Source organism: Mesoplodon densirostris, chromosome 2, assembly GCF_025265405.1.
Source record: "Mesoplodon densirostris isolate mMesDen1 chromosome 2, mMesDen1 primary haplotype, whole genome shotgun sequence".
Taxonomy (NCBI): domain Eukaryota; kingdom Metazoa; phylum Chordata; class Mammalia; order Artiodactyla; family Ziphiidae; genus Mesoplodon; species Mesoplodon densirostris.
Genome location: NC_082662.1, coordinates 178,797,556 through 178,824,001, shown reverse-complemented (window position 1 = coordinate 178,824,001; position 26,446 = coordinate 178,797,556). Strand labels below are relative to the sequence as shown.

Below are 26,446 nucleotides of genomic sequence, written 5' to 3'. Positions count from 1 at the left end.
CTTCCTAAGATTGTTGAGAGATCAGTAAAATGACATGCATGAAAGTATTTTAAAATATGTTATCATTTTATGCAAATATAAACTCTTTTAATTATTAACCCCCTTCATTCAGATCTGATTTGTTTTCACTCCCACATTCCTATGCCAACTCTAACTTGATTTAGTCTCCACAGTTGAATTGTGCTTGGAATCCAAAAATTTTAAATATTTAAATTTCACCTAATTTAATCTAATATTTAACCTGCATTTTCCTCCTCGTGTTTTAATCCCATTACTTCTTGAAGTGTCTTTGTTGACTAATGCGAAAAATTGGTCCCTCTCCTCTCCATAACACCTCTTTATGCATCTGTAAACAGTTACCATGTGTCCCCTCTGTCTTCCTCCTTAAGATTGAACATCCTCAGGTCTCTTAGCCTTTTCTTAGAGGCCCTATTTTCAGAGCCCTTTATCATTTATTGTTGCTCTCTTTTGAAAGCTCTGGCAAACGTGTCTATGTTTTAAAAAGTGTGCCATCCCAAATGGTACATGGTACTCCTATCAAGGGCTAAGGATTACCAAGCAGAGTCCAATAATCACGTTATTTATTTTGGCCTTGACAATTCTGCTAATACAACACAGGGTAGCAATTGCCTTTTTTCCTTCTTTCTTTTTTTTTTTTCATAACAGCATCACACTATTGACTTTTTCTAAGATGTTACTAGTGTAAATTAGAGCTCCTAAAGACAAGAATTGGTAAAATTAACTTACTAATCTTTCTTTTAATCACATTACCTACAGCAGCATTTCATAAATATTAGGTGCTTAATAAATATGTAGTGAGTCAATAAATATTATTTGTACTTACAAATGGTAATGTTTAAACATATTTTGATTTGATGAAACATATGATCCTTTCATTTATGACTGAAACATACTGAAGAGTAGAAAATCCGCATCTGACTCCTATAGGATTACTTAACATAATTAGATTAAAATGGGTAAAAAAAGATTTTACTGCATTTTATTTACATAAAACATCTCTTCATTTACATGAAAGTCTCTGGAAACTCCACCAGAAAACCAGAAGCACAAACCATGAAACTAATGACCAATTAACTTAAAATCAATTACTGTATGTAATATAATAGAAGACCTTATAGAATTTAACTGGACTGTCAAACTTGCTTAATATTTGATTTCACAGGACCAAATCTAGAGAAAACATCAGAGGATTTGGCAAGGTCAGTGACTAGAATGCAGGAAGCCTTGATCTTCTAACCCAGTAGCTCTATCAAGACTTCCTTTTGGGGGAACTGGTAAATGAGAGCAAATAAATGTAATCTCATGCAGATCAGGAGACTGGATTTAAAGGGATCTGAGGTAGTGATGATACTCTTTTATCCTCTAAGTATTATGAACATTTTATCTTATCAGACTGGCTAAGAATCTGTTGCCACAATGCTACACAGTGAGAAAATATCAAGTGCATCAGTAACAATGTAGCTAATCTTCCTTGGCTATTCAGATGAGAAATGACCCATAGTTTAAATACAGCACTTTCAGAGGATAAGGGAAGAAAGAGCAAGGAACGAGCAAGGGATTTTTCTAGAATACTAACCATTGCAGAATAAATGATGCCTCTTGGACTGCAGATTTTTTGTAATACTTGGCAAACATATCTTTGGTATGGATTTTCATTGAAAATATACAGAGCCAAACTAACCTGAACACCTTTCATAAAGCTTAAAGACTATCACTGGCTAAAATAAATACATATCTTTTGAAAATAAGTCCCAAGAGATTACGATTGTTCAGTTATCAAGTATGTATTGGAAATTTACATTATACTAGAAATTTCAGGAGGGGCCTAAAAATTATAAAATACATTTAAAAAATAGTTTAGTCAGGTAGCAGGACATAGAAATACAAAAATGATAAAGTCCAACCACCAATTTCAGCTTTTAGTCTACTTGACTTGACCACTGGGCAACATTTTATCCTGGTGACTGTTATGTAATTTATGAAAATTTCCTAGATTCTCAGGCAGTTTCTTCACCTACATATCTGGCTAATCCTTCTTGGTTGTCTTGTATTATCCATCCCTGAATGCCTTTCATCCCCCCAGGTGTATCCTTGACCCTGAGTCTTTTAACCCATTCTCATGGCTCCAACTTTCATCTACATGCAAGTGACTTCTTTCTTTTTTTTTTTAAATAATTTTAAATTTTTAATTTTTTTAACATCTTTATTGGAGTATAATTGCTTTACAATGTTGTGTTAGTTTCTTCTTTTTAAGTTAAGAATCTCTGGTTGCATATTCAGATTCAAGCTCCCTTGAACAAAGGAAGGAAGTTATTATCCAGAGATAATGTTATATTCTAAATTCAAGTCTAGGAACACAGCCCAGACTAGGGAAAGTCCTTGGATACAGAGGGAGTGGGAAGGCCTTCAGAAATTTCTTCCTCTTCTCTCTCTGCTGCTTTCTGTTCATATGCTTTAATTCTCTCTCTCATTTCCCCCTACCCCTGAAGCAGTACACCTCTATCTGCTTCTCAATTAATTTATATGTTTCAACTAATTTGCACATTTTATTCAAGAGATAAGAGAGGCTAATTGGTTATCTCTGGATTTCAATTCCAAATTCCTGTGAGACCTGGATCAGTCCTGCTCTGCTCAGACATTCGTTCTTGTCCTAACTGTAATCAGTGGAGCAAGGGTCCATGGTCCAAAGAATGTGACTTCAAAGAATGTGACCTCAGACTCTTTTTTAAGGTTAATTCCTTTTTTTTTTACTTTAACTGACGTTAGCATTTATTTGTTTATTTATTTTAGTTTTTTGTTTTATCTTGGAATACAGTTGATTGACAGTGTTGTGTTAGTTTCAGGTGTACAGCAAAGTGATTCAGTTATACATATACACATATCCATTCTTTTTCAAATTCTTTTCCCATTTAGGCTGTTACATAATTTTGAGAAGAGATCCATGTGCTACATAGTAGGTCCCTGCTGGTTATCCATTCTAAATATAGTAGCGTGTACATGTCAATCCCAAACTCCCTAACTATCCCTTGTCCCACCCTTCACCCCTGGTAACCATAAGTTTGTTCTCTAAGTCTGTGAGTCTCTGTTTTATAAATGAGTTCATTTGTATCATTTTTTTTAGCTCCTGCCTATAAGTGATAAATATAGTAGTTCTCTTTCTCTGACTTACTTCACTTAGTATAACGATCTCTAGGTCCATCTGTGTTGCTGCAAATGGCACTCCATTCTTTTTAATGGCCAAGTAATATTCTATTGTATATATATATACACCACATCTTCTTTATCCATTCATCTGTCCATAGACATTTAGGTTGTTTTCATGTCTTGGCTACTGTAAACAGTGCTAGTTAATTCTTATTCCAGTATTTGAAGATTTTTAATTGTTGTTGCTGATTGTTTGGTTTTGGCTGTCACACGCTATTGGGCAGAAAACAATAGCAGTATATAATAATGGTTAAGGATAGTCAAACGGCTATGGGTTCTATTCCCATAAGGCTTGTGAGAGCAGGAAACAAGTCTACTGGATTCCAGCTACGTCCTCATAGTCCAGTAGAGTGTCTCATGCATAACAGACATTAACAACAGCAGCAGCAAGTGGAGAAATTAATCACTTTGGAAAACAACTAACACACTGCTAGTATCCTTACCTGGGATGTGATGTTTAAAAAGCTTTCATCTCCTACATGTAGCTTAGAAGAGTATTCCTAACTGTACTGTCTTACACAGTCCCACAAAATGGAGATACTGTTGCATATTAGACACAAGGAAGAAAAGAAACTTCAAAATAGGTTACTCGCTGAAAGTTTTTAATGAGGCATTAACAGCTCTGTAAATTAAAGTTCTAATTTGCAGTTTTATGGAGTAAACAAGGAGAGAACAGCATCAGATGTAGGCTGCTGTTGCTGCCTCCTCTCAACACATCTTAAGGGAGTGTCAAATTGATTTTGCAATCCTTAATTATATTTCTCTAATTTTTTTTGGACTACTGAATTTATCAGTATGCAGAAACAATCAGTTTTCGGCAAACTATTTTTCTCAGTTAAACTTAATAACAGAGCATATTAACTCCAATTATATGAGCTATGAAAAATATATTATAGAGGTGCAACAGCATACCAGCAAGAATTGGTCAACTGAGTATGCAAATGTGTATTTCATATTTTAACTGATTAAATTCTTTCCTGCAGAAAAAATACCTGAACAATAGACAAACTACAGCTCTCTGTGTTATAAAAATTTCTGTCCTAATGTGAATGAGTTCCAAAGAAACCCTATTCTGTAAAGAAAGAAAAATGTTATTTTGTTGACATTATAGATTCTTGCTGTTAACATAGTTAACAGAGTTTAGTAAATCTCATTTTTCCTATGCTTTATAATATGTAGTGGATACCAATTTATTTCAGGTAAAATTCAGCTTAAATCTAAAGTATATACATTGATTAAGTCTCTATCTAAAGGAGTTCAGGACCAGTAAATTAAATAATAGACAAATTGATTGATTTTTCTCTACATAAAGCCATTTTTCCATCACAATGTAGATCAATGGTTTTCATGCTAGAATGTTGCAGGAATCACATGGAGAACTTTTTCTTTTATCCATTTTATTGAGGTATAATTTACATGCAATAAACTGCATCCACTTAAAGGGTATAGTTCAATAAGTTATGAGAAAATCAAAACCACAATGAGATATCATCTCATACCTGTCAGAATGGCTTTCATCAAAAAAAAACAACAACCCACAAATCACAAATGCAGCCACTGCAGAAAACAGTATGGAGGACTGGCAAAAAAACTAAAAATAGAGTTATGACATGATCCAGCAATTCCACTCCTCAGTACACATCCAAAAACAAAAGATACACACACCCCAATGTTGACAGCAGCATTATTTATAATTGCCAAGATATGGAAGCAACCTAAGTGCCCATCAACAGGTGAATCATTAAAGATGATATATATATATACACACACACATATACATATACACATACACACACACACACACACACAATGGAAAACTACTCAGCCATAAAAAAGCATGAAATTTTGCCATTTGCAGCAACATGGATGGACTTGAAGGGCATTATGCTAAGTGAACTAAGTCAGACAAAGATAAATACTGTATACTATCACTTATATGTGGGATCTAAAAAATACAACAAACTAGTGAATATAACAAAAAAGAAGCAGACTCACAGCTATAGAGAACAAACTAGTGGTTACCGTGGGGAGAGGGAAGGGGGAGGGGCAATACAGGAAAACAAAGTTATAAGGAATGTATACCTCTGAAACCCCCATTATGAGTACTACAGAGCATTTCCATCATCCCCTCTTCCTCAGCCCCAGGCCATCACTGACCTCTTTGGTCACTATAGATTAATAATTTAAAAAAATTTTTATGTCAATGGAATTATAATTAAGTACTCTTCTGCTTTCTTTACTCAGCATATCAATTGAGATTTGATCTATATCGTTGTTCGTATCAGTAGTTTATCCCTTTCCATTGTTGAGCAGTATCCCACTGTATGGATATACCACTGTTTGTTTATCCATTCATCTATGGATGGATATTTGTGTTGTTTCCAGTTTTTGACCATATTGAATATAGGTGCTATGAATATTTATGTGCATACTTTTTGTGTGGACAAATTATTTCATTTCTCTTAGACAAATACCCCTGAGATGCCTAGCTGATTCATATAGTAAGTATATGTTTAACAGAGTACATATGGAGATTTTGTCAAAATGCAACTTTCCAGCTATTTCTCCAGATATGTGGTGGGAATCAGAGTTTGCTGCTTTTTTTCAACCTCTTATCCAGGCTAATTCTTACAAAAATAGGTCTTCTAACATTTTGTGAGACATTGTGTAGGCAAAACCAATAGATGACTGAATAAAATGGTCACTTTTAAAGAGTCAATCTATAAAAAAAAATACATATAATCTTAGTAAAAATATCTATTTAATTTAGGAAACCCAGTGGTCTTATAAAGATGACAAAATTAAGATCAAAAACCTTAATGTAGTGGTCTTAAAGTGCAAGATTTGGCCTCTTCTTATATTTCAACTTCATCAAGCACCATTCTTGATTTCTGTGCTCTGGCTTTATAGAATTCTTCCAGTTTTGCTTGTTGGTTCATGTTTGCTTATTTATATACCATGTCATCTCTCACATCAAGGCACTTATACATGCTACTTTCTCTACCTGAACTGCTATACTTCCTATTTTTTGCCTAGCTATCAAATTACATTTTTCAGATTATAAAACTCTTCCTCTGGGAGGTCTTCATGAATCCTCTAGACTGGGTTGAATGCTCCTACTATCCATTATAACAGTTTTCTACATCTTATCTTCAGACTTATTGAAATCTTTTTTTGGTAACTTTTCAAATTGAGATATAACATAACAATAAAGTACACAAATTATCAGGGTATATTTTGATGGACATATACAAAGTAAATGCACATGCATTAACACCTCTCAGACTAATGCATAGACTAATTCCAGACTCTCAGAAAGCTCTGTTTTGCTTTCTTTCACTTATTATCCCATCTTCTGCCTTCCATCATCACTGATTCATTTTCCTGTTCTTGAAATTTATATAAGTGGATTATTAGACTTTTTTTTTGTTTCTAGCTTCCTTTGCTCAGTCATAGGTCATGAAATTTATCCATATTACTATTGTGAGAATAGTTGGTTCATTTTTATAGCTATACATAGTTCATTGATTTAATACATTACAATTTGTTGTCTATTCTATTTTTGATGGAAATTTGGGTTGTTAACAGTTTTTGATTATCAAGAATATAAAGTTCCTAAGAACAACCTTGCACATGCTTTTTGGTACACATATATATGCATTTATTTTGGATATCTATGTGGCAGTATGTCATTAGTCTATTTTTGTTTATGCTTGTGCCAGTGTTATACGGCCTTACCTACTGTAGCTTTACAGATAGTTCTGATATGTCATAGTGTAAATCCTCCAGCTTTGTCCTTCTTCAGCATAGCCTTGGCTACTCAAAGTCCTGTCCTTATCCATATAAAGTTTAGGGTTAGCTTGTCAATTTCCACCAAGTCCTGAGATTATGACTGGAACTACATGGATTATATAGATAAAATTAGAAAGACTTGTTATTTAATGACATTAAGTCTTCAAATCCATGAACATGAATATCTCTTCATTTATTTAGGTCTCCTCTAATTTCTCACAGTAATACTTTGTAGTTTTCAGTGTAGAGGTCTTGTATTTTATTTTTTTTACTAGATTTTTTTCTAAATCTTCTATGCATTTTGGTGATATTATAAGTGCTACTTAATTTTTTTTTCCTTTTCCACTTGCTTTTTTCTATTCAATAGAAACATTTGATTTAGGCATATTGATCTTTATCCAACAACTTTGCTAAATTCATTTATTAAATTGGATAGCTTATATATTATTTTTATTATTTTGATTCTTTTGAGTATTTTGATTATCTTGATTTTTGATATTGATTTTTGATTCTTCTATATATTTTGATTTTTTTGATTCTTCTATATATATAATCATCACATCTGCAAATAAAGACAGTTTACTTCTTCTTTGACATTCTTAATATATTTAATTTTTGCTACATTGCTCTGCTAGTACTTCCAATACAATGTTGACTAAAAGTGGTGATAGTGGACTTCTTCGTCCTATTCCTGACATCTGGGAGTAAACATTCAACATTTTGCTATCAGTAGTCTTTTATAAAAATATATTTACCAGGATATTTCATTCTTAGTTTGCTGAGAATTTTATCAAATATATTTATTGGATCCATAGGGATAATTTAGAAGAGTTCATCTTTATTAGGTTAATGTGGTAAATTACAGAGATATTTTGGCCTTATTTACTTTCTTCATTAATTTTTTCATTTTCTATTTCATTAAGTTTTGCTTTTATTTATATTACTTCCTTCTTTCAAGTTTGGAGGGTTTTATTTGCTTTTTTTTTTTTCTGGTTTCTCCTTGAGTTAGAAGCTTAGATACTTGACTTCTAACTCTTCCTTTTTTTTTTTTCTAATATATGCATTCAAACGTTCATAGCTTAAGATTAGTCTACCACCATTTACTCCTACAGGGATGGAATTGAAATTCTATCTACTTAGATCCTAATTTAGCTATTATTTTAATTTTAGAACTCTTGTTCTAATACATTCCAATTCTCTGTTTAAATTCTGCATCTTTTCATTTATTTTATTCACAATTTTAATCACAGCTATTTTAAAGTGTGTGTCTGGATATTATATATATATATATTTCCAATATGTCTAGATTACTTGAAGATCCATATTTTTGTATTTATTAGATCCTATTTTTTTGGTATTTCTGGTAATTTTGGATTGAATAGCAAACATCGTGTATTAAAAAAAATGTAGACTCTTGTTGATGTTATCTTTTTGCAGCAAATATTTAAATTATTCTTGCAGACAGACAACTTTTACTCCACCAGCAGTTGAGATGGGTTGAGGATTTACTTCCTGCTTTGGGATGACTGCTCTATTTCTCATTTTCTCTCACTGCTAGAGTTTCAGCTGAATGCCTGGCATATTTACCAGAGCCCCTCCTCCTTGGTAGGCCCTGAACTCTAATTTTTTTGCCTTTCAAGCCATGTTTCCCCTCTGCCCCTAAGACTGCAATATAGGAATTAGGAAATAAAACAGAAGGAAAATGCAAAGATAAATAAAAAGTTCACCCAAATGGTTTTTCTTATTTCTGTGATCTTGATCCCACCAGTCCTGGCACTCCTAGTTACACAGTAATGTCTTTAAACTACCATATTTTTAAGAAATTTTAATCCAACTTTTAATTTTTTCTCAGCAGGAGGATTTTTTGAAATACTTCACAGCTGGAGTCAGAAATCACCTGTAATTATTTAATTACATGTTTGATGCCTGATTTCATTGCAAGCTCTCAAGCTCCCTAAGGTTAGGGACTGTGTCTGCTTTACTCACTACCCTTTCTAAAACACCAATCATAGCATCTGGCAAATGGGGTGAAATTGAGAAAGATTCACAATATACCCAATAAATGACTGAGTCCCTCCCTTTAAAGGCAGAAGTAGAAAGCAGAGCCAAAAGGTTTGAAAAAAATTTGCAGAAAATAGAAGGGGAAGCCTGTTGAGAAATATTTAGTTTCTTTGTACGTTTAAAAGATATAATAACACTACTGTTTAGGGACACATAGGTTGAGGGTTAAGAAAGGGCTCTTGTTTTGAAAATTATTGATAATCTTGAAGGAAGCATTTATAGGAAAGAAGTAGGCAGGAAAAAATGTAGACTGAGGAGTGATTGGTAGGTGAGAAAACCTGTAACCATTGGGAGAGTCTTCTTTTTTAAGAGGACTGATGATGAGGAAAAGATAAAAAATAGAGTTAGATTTATAAGCACATGTTAAAATGTAAAGGTAGCCACTAGAAATGCAGAAATGAGAGGTAGAACATCTAAGCCTCTAGACAGAGAAGAAAGGCAACTAAAAAAAAAAAAAACAAAGGTCAGAACTTCATAGACTGAATAAAATAAAGTGAATGATCAGAGGGATATGAGGTAGAGAGAGGTTATAAAAGAATATCATCAAGATTTATGTGGTTTAGGCATATAAAATATATGAATGAATGGAACAGCACATAATTCAAAATCCCGAATTTTAAAATGTCAGCCATAAATGCATATATAATAATGACCATTATGATATTGTGTGCTAATTCCTGCATTGAAACTTTACAATAATCCATTTTAGAGATGAAGAAACTGAGCTGGAGAGCGGGGAAAGTTAAAACACCAAACCAAAGTTAAACACCAGCATTTAGAGGAGCCAGATTTTAAACTTGGGGACTCTGACTCCAAAACCTGCACTCTACCACTGCCATTACTGCCTTCCTTCTGAACTAGAATGTCGACGTCAATACTTCCATTGCCCTTGAAATAGAATTCAATCAATTTGATGCTGTTAATCCATCCATAGCATTGATCACTGCTGTTTATAAAGCACTTTCAAGATTAAAAATGTTTTTTATTGTACTATATATGTTTATTATGACTGTCATGCTAAACCTATCGCAATAAGCCCTAATGATATGTATAGGTAAAAGTGTCAAAATATTCATTAACCTCAAAATTTAATAAGCCTAAGGAGATCCTGTGTCTAAGACACGTGCAACATCTTGTTTCCAGCAATACCATGTGACAGCTGCAGTGGGACAGAAAACGACTCTAGCTATAATAATTGACAGAGAAGTAACTTCACCAGCAACTAAGGGTCATTAATAAGAATATTTTTGTCTCTAATACTATATAGCTTAAAACATACTTTCTTATACATCTGAGGCCAATAGAGACTAAACAAATTGAGTTATCACTCTAAACTGTCAATACTCCCAAAAAGGTAGCTCTCAACATTTTGTGATGTATTCTAACACATTGCAAATCTCATCATTAAGTAATTCTCATAGCTAAGCAATCTTTCTTATGGGTTTTTCATTTTCTATTTAACTAACTCCTTTAGTGAATTCTTTATTCAACATTTATTGAACATCTGGTATGGATCCTATGATGTGCAAGGCACAAATGTTATAACTGAAGAAAACAGTCATAACTTCAGCCTTTTGGGGATATAGATAAGTAAACAAGCAATTGTAATGGCATGTGATAAAGGTTAAAACAGAGATTCTTGGTTTCTGTGGTAGTAAGTCAGAGAGGCCCCTAATCTAGATTTGGCACAGAGTTGGGAGAGGTTGTTGGGAGGCTATTTAAAGGAATAGCTCAGTTGACACTTCATTGATGAGTAGGAATTAGCCAGGTAACAGGAAAAAGAAGCACTTGCAAGTAAGGGGGGGTATTTCAGGGAAAGGCATCAATATCTTCAAAGACCTGGACATTCAAGAGAGTGTGGCACAGTCAAGCAGCTGGGACCAAAAGATAGCTGTAGAGCTGGACAGTAACCCAGGAAGAGTTGAGGCTGAACAGTAAGCAGGGAAGCAGAAGAGACTTCATGCAGGGCATCTTTAAGAGAAACTTTTCAAAGGTTTTTAGCAACATGATAAGAAATATTATTAGTTTAAAAAATAGCCTGTAAAAGAGTGAAACTTTTGATTTAGAGACCCACCACATAGACCTGGACAAGGAAGTAGCTATAGGACTAGTGGATATTTCCAAGACATGTATCAGAAGCATAATGGCCAGCAGAGGACCAATTGATGGAATGTGAGGAAGGGAGTGAGAAGTGGTATTCAAGGACATTTCCCAGGTTTCTGTCTCAGGCACCCAGTTATATTCACTTTGGTAAACACAGTGGTAAACACAGAAGAAGGAACGCATCAGGGGAAGGGGTGGATGTGAAGAGATGCAGAAGCCAAGAAAGAGGCATCTACAGTTTTTTCCATTTTCTGCCTCGTTGGATGGAAGGACCATTAAACTATTCATTCTCATGAACTTCCCATAAGTCCTTATCTTTCCTTTATGAAATTCTCCTAGGGCCCATTTTATCTGTGGGGATGACATGGCCACCACTGCCAGAGATGACTTAAATGACCCGAATGATTAAGCAGGCGTTTCTTCCCCCTTCGGCCTCCTCCTGCACCTCTTTAGAGGTTGCAGTTAAGGTCAAAGAACCTTTAAACTGAGACTGTGCCTCAGTCAAGAGAATGTACGTAACTGAGTTTCCTTTCTTGAAACTCCAAGCCAGCCTGAGGGCGATGTTTGTGAGCTTCCTACAATGTACACACCTTAAATAAGGTCTTCATAATATTTCTTGAAATTTCCCCACTCCAAAGGAACTCTTAGTGCATGATCTCATAAAACATTTCTTCAGGCCACTAGAATTTGGCTTTGAAAGATCCAGAATTTTGTTAATAATATTATTGGAATCCTTTCTCTCTGACTGGAAATGAAGTTAATCCTTTTTTTTTTTCCCCAAACATTTTAACCTAAAGTTATGTATGTGTATTTTTTTTCAAATTTCTTAAATTGATGTAGAGTTGATTTACAATGTTGTGTTAATTTCTGTTGTATAACAAAGTGATTCAGTTATACATATACACACATTCTTTTAATTTTATTTTTTTATTTTTTGCTTTATAACAAATTTAATCAGTTATACATATACATATGTTCCCATATCCCCTCCCTTTTGCGTCTCCCTCCCACCCTCCCTATCCCACCCCTCCAGGCGGTCACAAAGCATCGAGCTGATCTCCCTGTGCTATGCGGCTGCTTCCCACTAGCTATCTACCTTACATTTGGTAGTATATATACGTCCATGCCACTCTTTCACTTTGTCATAGCTTACCCTTCCCCCTCCCCATATCCTCAAGTCCATTCTCTAGTAGGTCTGTGTCTTTATTCCTGTCTTACCCCTAGGTTCTTCATGACATTTTTTTCTTAAATTCCATATATATGTGTCAGCATACAGTATTTGTCTTTCTCTTTCTGACTTACTTCACTCTATATGACAGACTCTACGTCCATCCACCTCATTACAAATAGCTCAGTTTCGTTTCTTTTTATGGCTGAGTAATATTCCATTGTACATATGTGCCACATCATCTTTATCCATTCATCCGATGATGGACACTTAGGTTGTTTCCACTTCCGGGCTATTGTGAATAGAGCTGCAATGAACATTTTGGTACATGTCTCTTTTTGAATTATGGTTTTCTCAGGGTATACGCCTAGTAGTGGGAATGCTGGGTCATATGGTAGTTCTATTTGTAGATTTTTAAGGAACCTCCATACTCTTCTCCATAGTGGCTGTACCAATTTACATTCCCACCAGCAGTGCAAGAGTGTTCCCTTTTCTCCACACCCTCTCCAGCATTTATTGTTTCTAGATTTTTGGATGATGGCCATTCTGACTGGTGTGAGATGATATCTCATTGTAGTTTTGATTTACATTTCTCTAATGAGCAAAGATGTTGAGCATCCTTTTATGTGTTTGTTGGCAGTCTGTATATCTTCTGTGGAGAAATGTCTATTTAGGTCTTCTGCCCATTTTTGGATTGGGTTGTTTGTTTTTTTGTTATTGAGCTGCATGAGCTGCTTATAAATTTTGGAGATTAATCCTTTGTCAGTTGCATCATTTACAAATATTTTCTCCCATTCTGAGAGTTGTCTTTTGGTCTTGTTTATGGTTTCCTTTGCTGTGCAAAAGCTTTGAAGTTTCATTAGGTCCCATGTGTTTATTTTTGTCTTTATTTCCATTTCTCTAGGAGGTGGGTCCAAAAGGATCTTGCTGTGATTTATGTCATAGAGTGTTCTGCCTATGTTTTCCTCTAAGAGTTTGATAGTGTCTGGCCTTACATTTAGGTCTTTAATCCATTTTGAGCTTATTTTTGTGTATGGTGTTAGGGAGTGATCTAATCTCATACTTTTACATGTCCCTGTCCAGTTTTCCCAGCACCACTTATTGAAGAGACTGTCCTTTCTCCACTGTACATTCCTGCCTCCTTTATCAAAGATAAGGTGACCATATGTTCGTGCGTTTAACCCTGGGCTTTCTATCCTGTTCCATTGATCTATCTTTCTGTTTTTGTGCCAGTACCATACTGTCTTGATTACTGTAGCTTTGTAGTATAGTCTGAAGTCAGGGAGCCTGATTCCTCCAGCTCCATTTTTCGTTCTCAAGATTGCTTTGGCTATTCGGGGTCTTTTGTGTTTCCATACAAATTGTGAAATTTTTTGTTCTAGTTCTGTGAAAAATGCCAGTGGTAGTTTGATAGGGATTGCATTGAATCTGTAGATTGCTTTGGGTAGTAGAGTCATTTTCACAATGTTGATTCTTCCAATCCAAGAACATGGTACATCTCTCCATCTATTTGTATCATCTTTAATTTCTTTCATCAGTGTCTTATAATTTTCTGCATACAGGTCTTTTGTCTCCTTAGGTAGGTTTATTCCTAGATATTTTATTCTTTTTGTTGCAATGGTAAATGGGAGTGTTTCCTTGATTTCACTTTCAGATTTTTCATCATTAGTATATAGGAATGCCAGAGATTTCTGTGCATTAATTTTGTATCCTGCAACTTTACCAAATTCATTGATTAGCTCTAGTAGTTTTCTGGTAGCATCTTTAGGATTCTCTATGTATAGTATCATGTCATCTGCAAAGAGTGACAGCTTTACTTCTTCTTTTCCAATTTGGATTCCTTTTATTTCCTTTTCTTCTCTGATTGCTGTGGCTAAAACTTCCAAAATTATGTTGAATAAGAGTGGTGAGAGTGGGCAGCCTTGTCTTCTTCCTGATCTTAGTGGAAATGGTTTCAGTTTTTCACCATTGAGGACGATGCTGGCTGTGGGTTTGTCATATATGGCCTTTATTATGTTGAGGAAAGTTCCCTCTATGCCTACTTTCTGCAGGGTTTTTATCATAAATGGGTGTTGAATTTTGTCGAAAGCTTTCTCTGCATCTATTGAGATGATCATATGGTTTTTCTCCTTCAATTTGTTAATATGGTGTATCACGTTGATTGATTTGCATATATTGAAGAATCCTTGCATTCCTGGAATAAACCCCACTTGATCATGGTGTATGATCCTTTTAATGTGCTGTTGGATTCTGTTTGCTAGTATTTTGTTGAGGATTTTTGCATATATGTTCATCAGTGATATTGGCCTGTAGTTTTCTTTCTTCGTGACATCCTTGTCTGGTTTTGGTATCAAGGTGATGGTGGCCTCGTAGAATGAGTTTGGGAGTGCTCCTCCCTCTGCTATATTTTGGAAGAGTTTGAGAAGGATAGGTGTTAGCTCTTCTCTAAATGCTTGATAGAATTCACCTGTGAAGCCATCTGGTCCTGGGCTTTTGTTTGTTGGAAGATTTTTAATCACAGTTTCAATTTCAGTGCTTGTGATTGGTCTGTTCATATATTCTATTTCTTCCTGAGTCAGTCTTGGCAGGTTGTGCATTTCTAAGAATTTGTCCATTTCTTCCAGGTTGTCCATTTTTTTGGCATAGAGTTGCTTGTAGTAATCTCTCATGATCTTTTGTATTTCTGCAGTGTCAGTTGTTACTTCTCCTTTTTCATTTCTAATTCTATTGATTTGAGTCTTCTCCCTTTTTTTCTTGATGAGTCTGGCTAATGGTTTATCAATTTTGTTTATCTTCTCAAAGAACCAGCTTTTAGTTTTATTGATCTTTGCTATCGTTTCCTTCATTTCTTTTTCATTTATTTCTGATCGGATTTTTATGATTTCTTTCCTTCTGCTAACTTTGGGATGTTTTTGTTCTTCTTTCTCTAATTGCTTTAGTTGCAAGGTTAGGTTGTTTATTCGAGATGTTTCCTGTTTCTTAAGGTGGGATTGTATTGCTATAAACTTCCCTCTTAGAACTGCATTTTCTGCATCCCATAGGTTTTGGGTCGTCATGTCTCCATTATCATTTGTTTCTAGGTATTTTGTGATGTCCTCTCTGATTTCTTCTGTGATCTCTTGGTCATTCAGTAGTGTATTGTTTAGCCTCCATGTGTCTGTATTTTTTTCAGACTTTTTCCTGTAATTGATATCTAGTCTCATAGCATTGTGGTTGGAGAAGATACTTGATGTGATTTCAATTTTCTTAAATTTACCAAGGCTTGATTTGTGACCCAAGATATGATCTATCCTGGAGAATGTTCCATGAGCACTTGAGAAAAATGTGTATTCTGTTGTTTTTGGATGGAATGTCCTATAAATATCAATTAAGTCCATCTTGTTTAATGTATCATTTAAAGCTTGTGTTTCCTTATTTATTTTCATTTTGGATGATCTGTCCATTGGTGAAAGTGGGGTGTTAAAGTCCCCTACTATGATTGTGTTACTGTCGATTTCTCCTTTTATGGCTGTTAGTATTTGCCTTATGTATTGAGGTGCTCCTATGTTTGGTGCATAAATATTTACAATTGTTATATCTTCTTCTTGGATTGATCCCTTGATCATTATGTAGTGTCCTTCTTTGTCTCTTCTAGTAGTCTTTATTTTAAAGTCTATTTTGTCTGATATGAGAATTGCTACTCCAGCTTTCTTTTGGTTTCCATTTGCATGGAATATCTTTTTCCATCCCCTTACTTTCAGTCTGTATGTGTCTCTAGGTCTGAAGTGGGTCTCTTGTAGATAGCATATATATGGGTCTTGTTTTTGTATCCATTCAGCCAATCTGTGTCTTTTGGTGGGAGCATTTAGTCCATTTACATTTAAGGTAATTATCGATATGTATGTTCCTATTCCCATTTTCTTAATTGTTTTGGGTTCGTTATTGTAGGTCTTTTCCTTCTGTTGTGTTTCTTGCCTGGAGAAGTTCCTTTAGCATTTGTTGTAAAGCTGGTTTGGTGGTGCTGAACTCTCTCAGCTTTTGCTTGTCTGTAAACGTTTTAATTTCTCCATCAAATCTGAATGAGATCCTTGCTGGGTAGAGTAATCTTGGTTGCAGGTTTTTCTCCTTCATCACTTTAATTATGTCCTGCCACTCCCTTCTGGCTTGTAGAGTTTCTGCTGAGAGATCAGCTGTTATCCTGATGGGGATTCCCTTGTGTGTTATTTGTTGTTTTTGCCTTGCTGCTTTTAATATGATCTCTTTGTGTTTAATTTTTGACAGTTTGATTAATATGTGTCTTGGCGTATTTCTCCTTGGATTTATTCTGTATGGGACTCTCTGTGCCTCCTGGACTTGATTAACTATTTCCTTTCCCATATTAGGGAAGTTTTCAACTATAATCTCTTCAAATATTTTCTCAGTCCCTTTCTTTTTCTCTTCTTCTTCTGGAACCCCTATAATTCGAATGTTGGTGCGTTTAATGTTGTCCCAGAGGTCTCTGAGACTGTCCTCTGTTCTTTTCATTCTTTTTTCTTTATTTTGCTGTGCAGCAGTTATTTCCACTATTTTATCTTCCACCTCACTTATCCGTTCTTCTGCCTCAGTTATTCTGCTATTGATCCCATCTAGAGTATTTTTTATTTCATTTATTGTGTTTTTAATCGATGCTTGATTCATCTTTAGTTCTTCTAGGTCCTTGTTAACTGTTTCTTGCATTTTGTCTATTCTATTTCCAAGATTTTGGATCTGGGAAATAGAATCTTGGATCATCTTTACCATCATTATTCTGAATTCTTTTTCAGGTAGACTGCCTATTACCTCTTCATTTGTTAGGTCTGGTGGGTTTTTATCTTGCTCCTTCTCCTGCTGTGTGTTTTTCTGTCTTCTCATTTTGCTTATGTTACTGTGTTTGGGGTCTCCTTTTTGCAGGCTGCAGGTTCGTAGTTCCCGTTGTTTTTGGTGTCTGTCCCCAGTGGCTAAGGTTGGTTTAGTGGGTTGTGTAGGCTTCCTGGTGGAGGGGACTAGTGCCTGTGTTCTGGTGGGTGAGGCTGGATCTTGTCTTTCTGGTGGGCAGGTCCACGTCTGGTGGTGTGTTTTGGGGTGTCTGCGGACTTTTTATGATTTTAGGCAGCCTCTCTGCTAATGGGTGGTGTTGTGTTCCTGTCTTGCTAGTTGTTTGGCATAGGGTGTCCAGCACTGTAGCTTGCTGGTCGTTGAGTGAAGCTGGGTGCTGGTGTTGAGATGGAGATCTTTGGAAGATTTTCGCCGTTTGATATTATGTGGAGCTGGGAGGTCTCTTGTGGACCAGTGTCCTGAAGTTGGCTCTCCCACCTCAGAGGCACAGCACTGACTCCTGGCTCCTCAATTTGGGATGATTTGTTGTCCATTCATGTATTCTACAGATGCAGGGTACATCAAGTTGATTGTGGAGCTTTAATCTGCTGCTTCTGAGGCTGCTGGGAGAGGTTTCCCTTTCTCTTCTTTGTTCTCACAGCTCCTGGGTCTCAGCTTTGGATTTGGCCCCGCCTCTGCATGTAGGTCGCCGGAGGGCGTCTGTTCTTCGCTCAGACAGGACAGGTTTAAAGGAGCAGCCTCTTCGGGGACTCTGGCTCACTCAGGCCGGGCGGGAGGGAGGGGCACGGAGTGCAGGGCGAGCCTGCAGCGGCAGAGGTCGGCGTGACGTTGCACCAGCCCGAGGCGCACTGTGCGTTCTCCCAGGGAAGCCGCCCCTGGATCCCGGGACCCCGGCAGTGGCGGGCTGCACAGGCTCCCGGAAGGGCGGTGTGGACAGTGACCTGTGCTCGCACACAGGCTTCTTGGCGGCGGCAGCAGCAGCCCCAGCGTCCCACGCCCGTCACTGGGCTCCGCGCTTTCAGTGGCCACTCGCGCCCGTCTGTGGAGCCCCTTTAAGCAGCGCTCTTAATCCCCTCTCCTCGCGCACCAGGATACCAAGAGGGAAGAAAAAGTCTCTTGCCTCTTCGGCAGCTCCAGAGTTTTCCCGGACTCCCTCCCGGCTAGCTGTGGCACATTAGCCCCCTTCAGGCTGAGTTCTTGCTGCCAGCCCCAGTCCTCTCCCTGCGCTCTGACCGAAGCCCGAGCTTCAGCTTCCAGCGCTGCCGGGGTGAGCAGACAAGCCTCTCGGGCTGGTGAGTGCCGCTCGGCACCGATCCTCTGTGCGGGAATCTCTCCACTTTGCCCTACCCAGGTATGTGGGGAGTTTCTTGCCTTTTGGGAGGTCTGGGGTCTTCTGCCAGCGTTCAGTAGGTGTTCTGTAGGAGTTGTTCCACGTGTAGCTGTATTTCTGGTGTATCCGTGGGGAGGACGGTGATCTCCGCGTCTTACTCTTCCGCCATCTTACCCGGAAGTCCCACACATTCTTTTTTATATTCTTTTCCATTATGGTTTATCACAGGATATTGAATATAGTTCTCTGTGCTGTACAGTACGATCTTGTTGGTTATCCATCCTATATATAATAGTTTGTATCTGCTGATCCCAGACTCCCAATTCTTCCCTCCCCAACTCCCCTCTCTCTTGGCAACCACAAGTCTGTTGTCTATGTCTGTTTCTGTTTTGTAGATAAGTTCATTTGTGTTATACTTCAGATTCCGCACGTAAGTGTTATCATATCGTATTTGTCTTTCTGTTTCTGACTTATGAAGTTAATCATAATACTTTTTTATGGGTGTTATATTTAACCTAACTGATATAAAATAATTGTAACTATAGATCTTTAAATATTTTAATTATTTTTTTCCAAGAAAATATATACAAAATTTTTCACTTTATTAAATCAAAAAGCAATCAGCTTCATAGGTGCTAGTTTCACTATCACTGCTGACCATTATGATTCTTTTTCTGCTCGAAGTTCCTCTTTCTACTCATTTAAATTGGATGAAAGGAGAACGAAAATTAGTCTTTTGTTGATGCAGAATGTCATTAAGAGACAGAAACATTTTTCTTTCACAACGAAGCCTTAAATAAGATTCCAAAATGGCCAATGTATTGTAAGAAAAAGACACTGGGCAATTTAAGTACCGTAGGTAAATTTGAGACTACTAGGAAACCCAGGGACAGGGTGGAAAGCCTGTGTTTGACAGTATGGCACGAGTGTGTGAGAACACACGTACAGTTGTATATCAGGCAACAATACATCTTTATTTGGTAATAAAAAAGATGGGGAAAGCAGATGCTTTAAGCTGGTTAAAAGAGTGTTAGCAGCTAAAAACAGTTTGTTTCAAGGAAAAGATTACTCTGTTGTATTGGCATGGTCAATGTTGGGTTGACTTTCTGGCCACCTAAGGCTCTGTTGAGCAGAAAAGATGCTATTTCAAGATACTTTCACTTATCAAGCATTACCACCTACTTTGTTGTGTTGGTTTCTCTCATTTATTTTATCTGAGCTCCTTTCTACTTATCTTTAGGCTTCCTGGCATTAGAGTGGAAGTAAGAAAAATGTACCATTAATGATAAAATTATGTTAATATTATTTTTTTAGACCAGGGATAGGCAAACTACCAGTCTGTTGCCCATTTTTGCAAATAAAGTTTCATTGGAACCTGGCTACCCTTATTTGTTTACTTATTGTCTATGGATGCTTTCATGCTACCATGACAGAGCTGAGTAGTTCTGACAGAGATCTCTTGGCCCACAAAGTCAGAAATACTGTTTGGACCTTTAAAGGAGAATTTTGTAACCCCTGCTCTAGATTGACTTTGTGAGAAGTTTACAAAAAGGAAAGCGTTCTTCATGCAAAGGCAAATTTGCAATTGCATTCATTTTGACCACCTGAGCAATATCAAGCCCCCCAAAAGGTCTAAAAATTTTGGTGAGAGAAAAAGCCCTGTGTTGAAATGATTATTTTGTGCAATCTGAGATAAAATTCCAAAGTGAAACAATTTACTTCCAAACCAACTCGACCATTAACTTTCCAAACACAGGCAACATTACAAAAATGTGCTTCAAAATTAGTCACCTGGGCCTCCCTGGTGGCGCAGTGGTTGAGAGTCCGCCTGCCGATGCAGGGGATACGGGTTCGTGCCCCGATCTAGGAGGATCCCATATGCCGCGGAGCGGCTGGGCCCGTGAGCCATGGCCGCTGGGCCTGCGCATCCGGAGCCTGTGCTCCGCAACGGGAGAGGCCACAACAGTGAGAGGCCCGCATACCGCAAAAAAAAGAAAAAAAAAAAATTAGTCACCTTAAAGATGCAAGGTTAAAACAAATGCAGCCCTTGTAAATTGGCCTTTCTGATGAAGTTGATGAATGGGGAAAAAGCACGGTCCTCTGCCACCCTTCAGTGTCATCTGAAAGCATTTCCTAAGAACTAACTTGGACCTCTCTACTAAAGGTAATAAAAACTAAACAATCTTAATATTCACTTCTGAATATCTCTAGTTATCATAGGTTAGTCTGACTTCTGTTATTCTAAGAAGATATGCATTTGGATCCTTGTCCCTCTCAGTCCATAAAGATGAGCTCAACCAGACAGTCACATCTCTTCTGATTCAGTTGCATCAGAAATACCCATGGATCCTCGGCGCTGCCCAAGACACACTTCTTTACTTTGCTCTCAAGTTCCGTGTTCTTACTCCTGCCTTTGTTTTTCTATATCATTATTGCCTGTTTGTTAAACTGCTAGGCCATATAATTGATTCATAGAGCTGCTTTTCAATAACTGTGGCCAAAATCTAACATCAAAGCTTAAATAACTTTGTGGTGTAAATATGCTTTGAAAAGACTTGGCATTTTATTTAGTGTTTCTTTTTTTTTTTTTTTAAGTACTTTCTGGCAAAACTACTTGCTCCCAGTCAGAGGAAAACAAATAGTGGGACACCAAGGGTGTTGAAGGTCAGAATTAATATGCTTTTACTAATTAGTGTATCTGAAGGAGTTTGCCCTACTTATATCTGTACTGTAACTGCTTAGAATCAGCTTTCCTTTAATGCAGTGTTTTAGTGCCTCAGTTCACTAAAAATAATGCAAAAATAATAAAGCATAAATATCATACAGTAAAATGTAAAATATACGCTTTTAAAAGATATTGATTTGGGGGGGTTGCATTTCTCTTTTCATGGGTCGGTAATTAATTGTATTTCTGGATCATGAGGCATTTTAGTTCAGCCATTTTGGGGAAGGCAAATACTAAGAGACAAAAATGTAAGACAATCATTTGGTGTCCTTGAACGGCATTATTATGAAGAAAGTGTACAGAGTTCTCATCTGCAAGATATTCAACATCAGTAATCACATTTTTCATGAAGACAAATAAAAGGGAATTACATCCAGGTGCACATGTGTGCTCATCTCCCCAGTGGGTTGCTACAAAGATCTCCGCAAAGGCAGTTCCTGATTTCTGGGCAGGGTCACCAGTAAAGGCAGTTTAAAAGGCTGGTGTGATTGGCATCTGGATACTACAATAGTCAAACCTTCCCCCAAATGATCATGGACCTGTTTTCCGCTAATAGGAAAAACAAGTGACAAGGAGAGGGTCACCTTTGGAATGCCAACCTGAGCAGTATTTTAGTTTGCTGTTTTTACCAGGTTCCCTTTGATTACTAGCGAAATTCTTTGTGTAAGTGGATTTACTCTGCATTCCTGAAAATAATAAGCAAAAAAAAATTTTTTTCTCTCCAGAAACACGGTGATAGCCCTTTCCTGTTGTAGGCGGGAGGGATGCTCTATTTGCTATTCCTGTTTTGGAAGGATAAAGTACTGTTAACCCTGTGTAATCAGGGGACTATTTCATTATGATTGTTTACACGATTTTCTAGTTCCAAGATCATGAAATTATGCTGAACTTGTGTCTTCTTTACACCCTCTGATATAACTCAAGAACTGAATATCCATTTTATATTGAGTAATTTTCCCCATATCACTTAAGCTATCCCTAGAAGTTAACTTATCCCCATAAATTCTTCAGATTAGTAGAGAGAAAGCTTACATTTCTGTAAATCTTAAATTGTGAATATATTATATGAAAGAATCATAAAACAATTAAAAATCTAAGTGTTTTTAAACTCACAGATGCCTTGGTGATAACTTCTATTTTGAATTTTTGAGGCTACTTAAATAACCTATGCTAACTGATTTGGAATTTTAGAAGTAAAGGAACTGGCCATTCAGTACAAGCCTCAGTTTAATAGATGAGCATTATTAGACCCAGAGGATAGTAGTTTATCTACTGTCTCAACACTAGGTAGATTAATTTAACTGTTTTCAATAACAACATTAAATATCACATTTTAATATAGAAATTGCATATTACTCGTACCCCAGTTACAACATTTAGGCAAACATATCTTGTATGTGCAGCAGCAGATGAATTAATAGAATGTTGATCTTATGAATTGCAGAAGACTTTTAGAAAATCTCCTGTCTCACAGTAGGCACTTAATAAATATTTGTTCAATGAGTGATAGCTGATAGCTAATGTTTAAAGACTATAAAGTAATCTGTGTGGCAGATACTGTACAAAGTTCATTAGGTGAGCTATCTCCTTTAATCCTTACCTACCTGCTAGATATCAATATTGTAAGTAGTAGTATTATGCCAGTTTGAAAGAAAAGGAAACAGAGGCACACAAGTGATTAAGTGGTTTGTCTAATTACATTTAGCTAATAGATAATGGGGCATAGATCTGAAACTCCTGTTAGTCTGTTCCCAAAGCCCTCACTCTTAATCATAAAGAAATGGGGGAGTTATTTATACTATGATGTAAATGACTGATAATACACCCTTCCTGGAAATTAGATTTTTGAAAGAACACCTGTATCAGAAAGGAAAAGGGATCAAATGTGGATCCTACAAAAGATTCATCTGGTTCATTTTTCAGCCCCAAAGTAGATTTTGACAGAGTTCATTTATAATACTAAGCTTACTGATTTATACAGTAAGCAACATAGACATATATTCATATGTTTGAATTGTTTTCATTCTATCATATGAGGTAAAATATTTAAAGCAAATATGTAAGGGGGGAGTTATATGAGAGATTCCTTTCTTGAACTGTAATAATGAGATAGATTATACCTAGACTTTCAACATATTGCTATGACCATGGAATGAATGTATTTACAAATCCTGTCATTGTTGGGTGAACTCTCACATTTTTTCCTTACATAAAATATGTATAATAATACACATCACTGTATATTTGCTTTTGAGTCATTTGATATCTCCATTCATATTTCAGGAATCATTTTTACTTAGAGTTTGAGATTCTGAAATGAATCAAAATAAAAGATATCTTAGTTCTTTTTATAATTATTCACTTTTTAAATATAATTCATCATCTTAGAGATGATCAGGATTTGCTCATTAAATTTGCCTTAGAATATAAAAACTGCATGAAATTTATAGGGACGTGAGTTGAAAGCAGTGTTTGACACACAGCACTTCAGCCCACTTAAAATAATTTTGTTTGATGTTAAAAATCTAGCTTTAGGCACACTCTAGAATTAATTGCTACGGAAAAAAAAATCTTATCCCCAGATGTCTTTGGAGATGCAAGTAATAAATAATGCCAATACTATTTCTGTTTGCTACCTGAAAAGCCAAAAACCGAAAGACAAATCCAAAAAGTTTAGCAGTGTTGAGTAAGGTTTATTTGGGTGATCATTATTTCATCTTCCATCCTCACTTATTACTTTTAGATACTTATTATTCCACAACTTCCAAACAACTGGCCACGGAATTATCCCTCCCACTTTGTGGCAAAGCACCAGCTTTTGAACCAGAAGCTTCCAAATTCACATTTTACCTCTAAAATTCAGTAGCTGTGGCACCATGTGGGAGCCAGTTATTGGAACCTCACTTCCTCATGTTCCATGAGGGGAAAAATATCTACCTTCCAATGCTGTAGAGGGATTGGATGAAAGAATATACAAGTAAAACAAATGCATGATGCTCATAATACATTTACCTTTCTACCTAAGAAGATCCAAGTTGAAGGAAAGCTATTGATTGAGTTGGTTTTGTAAACTTGTCCTGGTTCATTAATTGGGGAAATTTTGTTAAACCATAACCTGGCTCAATAAAAGTATCCAGCCGAATCTGCCATGTGAGCCAAAGGGTCAAACCAATAACTTGATGGAGACCTGGTTACTTTAACAGTTAAGAGAGACTTGAAAGTAAGCCAAGCTTCTCATAAAAAGGAGGTAGCCAGGCCCCAGAGCATGCCTGAATGCAGAAGAACTGCTTATTCTCCAGGAATTGCCAAAGCTCTAGGGAGTCGTTCAAGCCAAAACTGTGATCTCCCTGTCTTGTCCTTCAAGTGCTGTGGACTCCAAACACATTTTCTGTGCAGCTGGAGGCTTTGTTATAGACAGAAGTATCCTGCTTCGTGAGGCCAGTGTTCACCGCCTAACTTTCTTAAAGAGGAATTTGGAAAACTTCCCAGACCCTGCATCTGCCCCTAGCCCTTGCACCTCGGAGTCTGAGGCTGGCTAGGGAGACAGCGCAGACGACTAAATTTATTAACAGCCGACGGGCCACTCTATCTTTCACGGCAACAACAGTAGGTGATCCCATCAAAAACCTGTCTGCTGGCTAGCCAGCAAATCCGAGCTGACATGCCTGCCGCAGCGAGACCCAGATGAATGGAAACGAAGGCTGTTTCCTCGAAGAAACACATCACAAGCCAAATGTTGGACCAGGAAGTCAGTTCTAGTTCCATTTGAGAAAAAGTCTTTGACTTTTTATCCATAGGTTCTTTCCCAGATACCTATGTTTTCTTTTCTTTCCTTTCTTTGACTTTTACAAATATTAAGCAGAGGTTGAGCGTTTTAGGGGAGCTCAATGTTTGAATTTCTAATAATCATTGAGGAGTTGGATATAGTAGTCCAGTGGTTAAGCGTGCATTAATCTTAATATATCACATCTAGAACATAATCATGATTCATTACAAACATACATCAGCAGCCAGCCTCACTTAAAAGCAAACTATTTACCATTTTAAGTAAAAATAAAATATGTGAGCTACATTTTATAGCTCAAATTCCATTTCATTGTCCTCAACATACACAGCATTGGAAAGACTAGCTATTTGCTCCAAAATGACTTTCTCATGGATTAAATAAATATCATTATGAGTTTACAGAGTAACACATATTATATACTTAAAAAAATTTTTAATGGGAAATAAAGTGTGTATCGTGAATAATTAGAGTTTTCTATGTCTGTAGTGAAATAGTGTTTTTAAAAACTGTAATTCAGGGCTTCCCTGGTGGCACAGTGGTTGAGAAACTGCCTGCTAATGCAGGGGACACGGGTTCAAGCCCTGGTCTGGGAAGATTCCACATGCCGTGGAGCAACTAGGCCCGTGAGCCACAACTACTGAGCCTGCACGTCTGGAGCCTGTGCTCCGCAACAAGAGACGCCATGACAGTGAGCGGCCCGCGCACCGCAATGAAGAGTGGCCCCTGCTTGCCACAACTAGAGAAAGCCCTTGAACAGAAACAAAGACCCAACACAGCCAAAAATAAATAAATTAATTAAGTAAGTAAAAGAAGGCTCAACATTTAAAAAAAAATGTAATTCATAGAGATAACTGGACTTCCAGAATATGGTAATACCAGTCAGACCAGAAATTGAGTAAGACATGTGAGGTTGGCTCACACAGTGAAGATTGGATCCTGTCTTTATTTAAAATTTTTATATTTTAGTGGGGATTTTTTGCATTGATTTTTATTTTTAAAATATTGTATTAAAATATTATTTACATGGATTACTGAGTTTTTGGTGCCTTTAAATTTTGTGCCTCACTTGCCTTACTCTACTCCTGACCCATAGAAGGTACGCTTTCCCTGAAATTACTTTTTCCCATAATGCTCTCCATAGAACATGGGGTATTAACAGTTTTTACACTTTAAAAAGAAAAAAGCTACATCAAATAAGTGTTAGGAATAGTTAAGCAAAGTTAAATAGCTTTCTTATAATTCTTTTCAGAGACTGGAATAAGCTGATGTGTACTGAGAATCTCCAATAGCATGGGGGCATTTCTCAAACTCATTTGCCCACAGAACTCTTTTCCACAAAGGAAGTGAGGAATACTCTGAGGAACACATTCTGGTAAATAGCGTCCAAGAGTCATTTCCAGCACATGCTTTGATCCAATAAGA

At 36.7% G+C, this 26,446-nt stretch overlaps 1 protein-coding gene across 1 annotated transcript in view; it reads right to left on the bottom strand.

Annotated features, from left to right (window-relative positions):
• Window positions 1-26,446, bottom strand: part of USH2A (usherin) — a 790,488-nt gene that overhangs the window by 525,600 nt on the left and 238,442 nt on the right. The gene's annotated exons all lie outside the window — the stretch shown is intronic.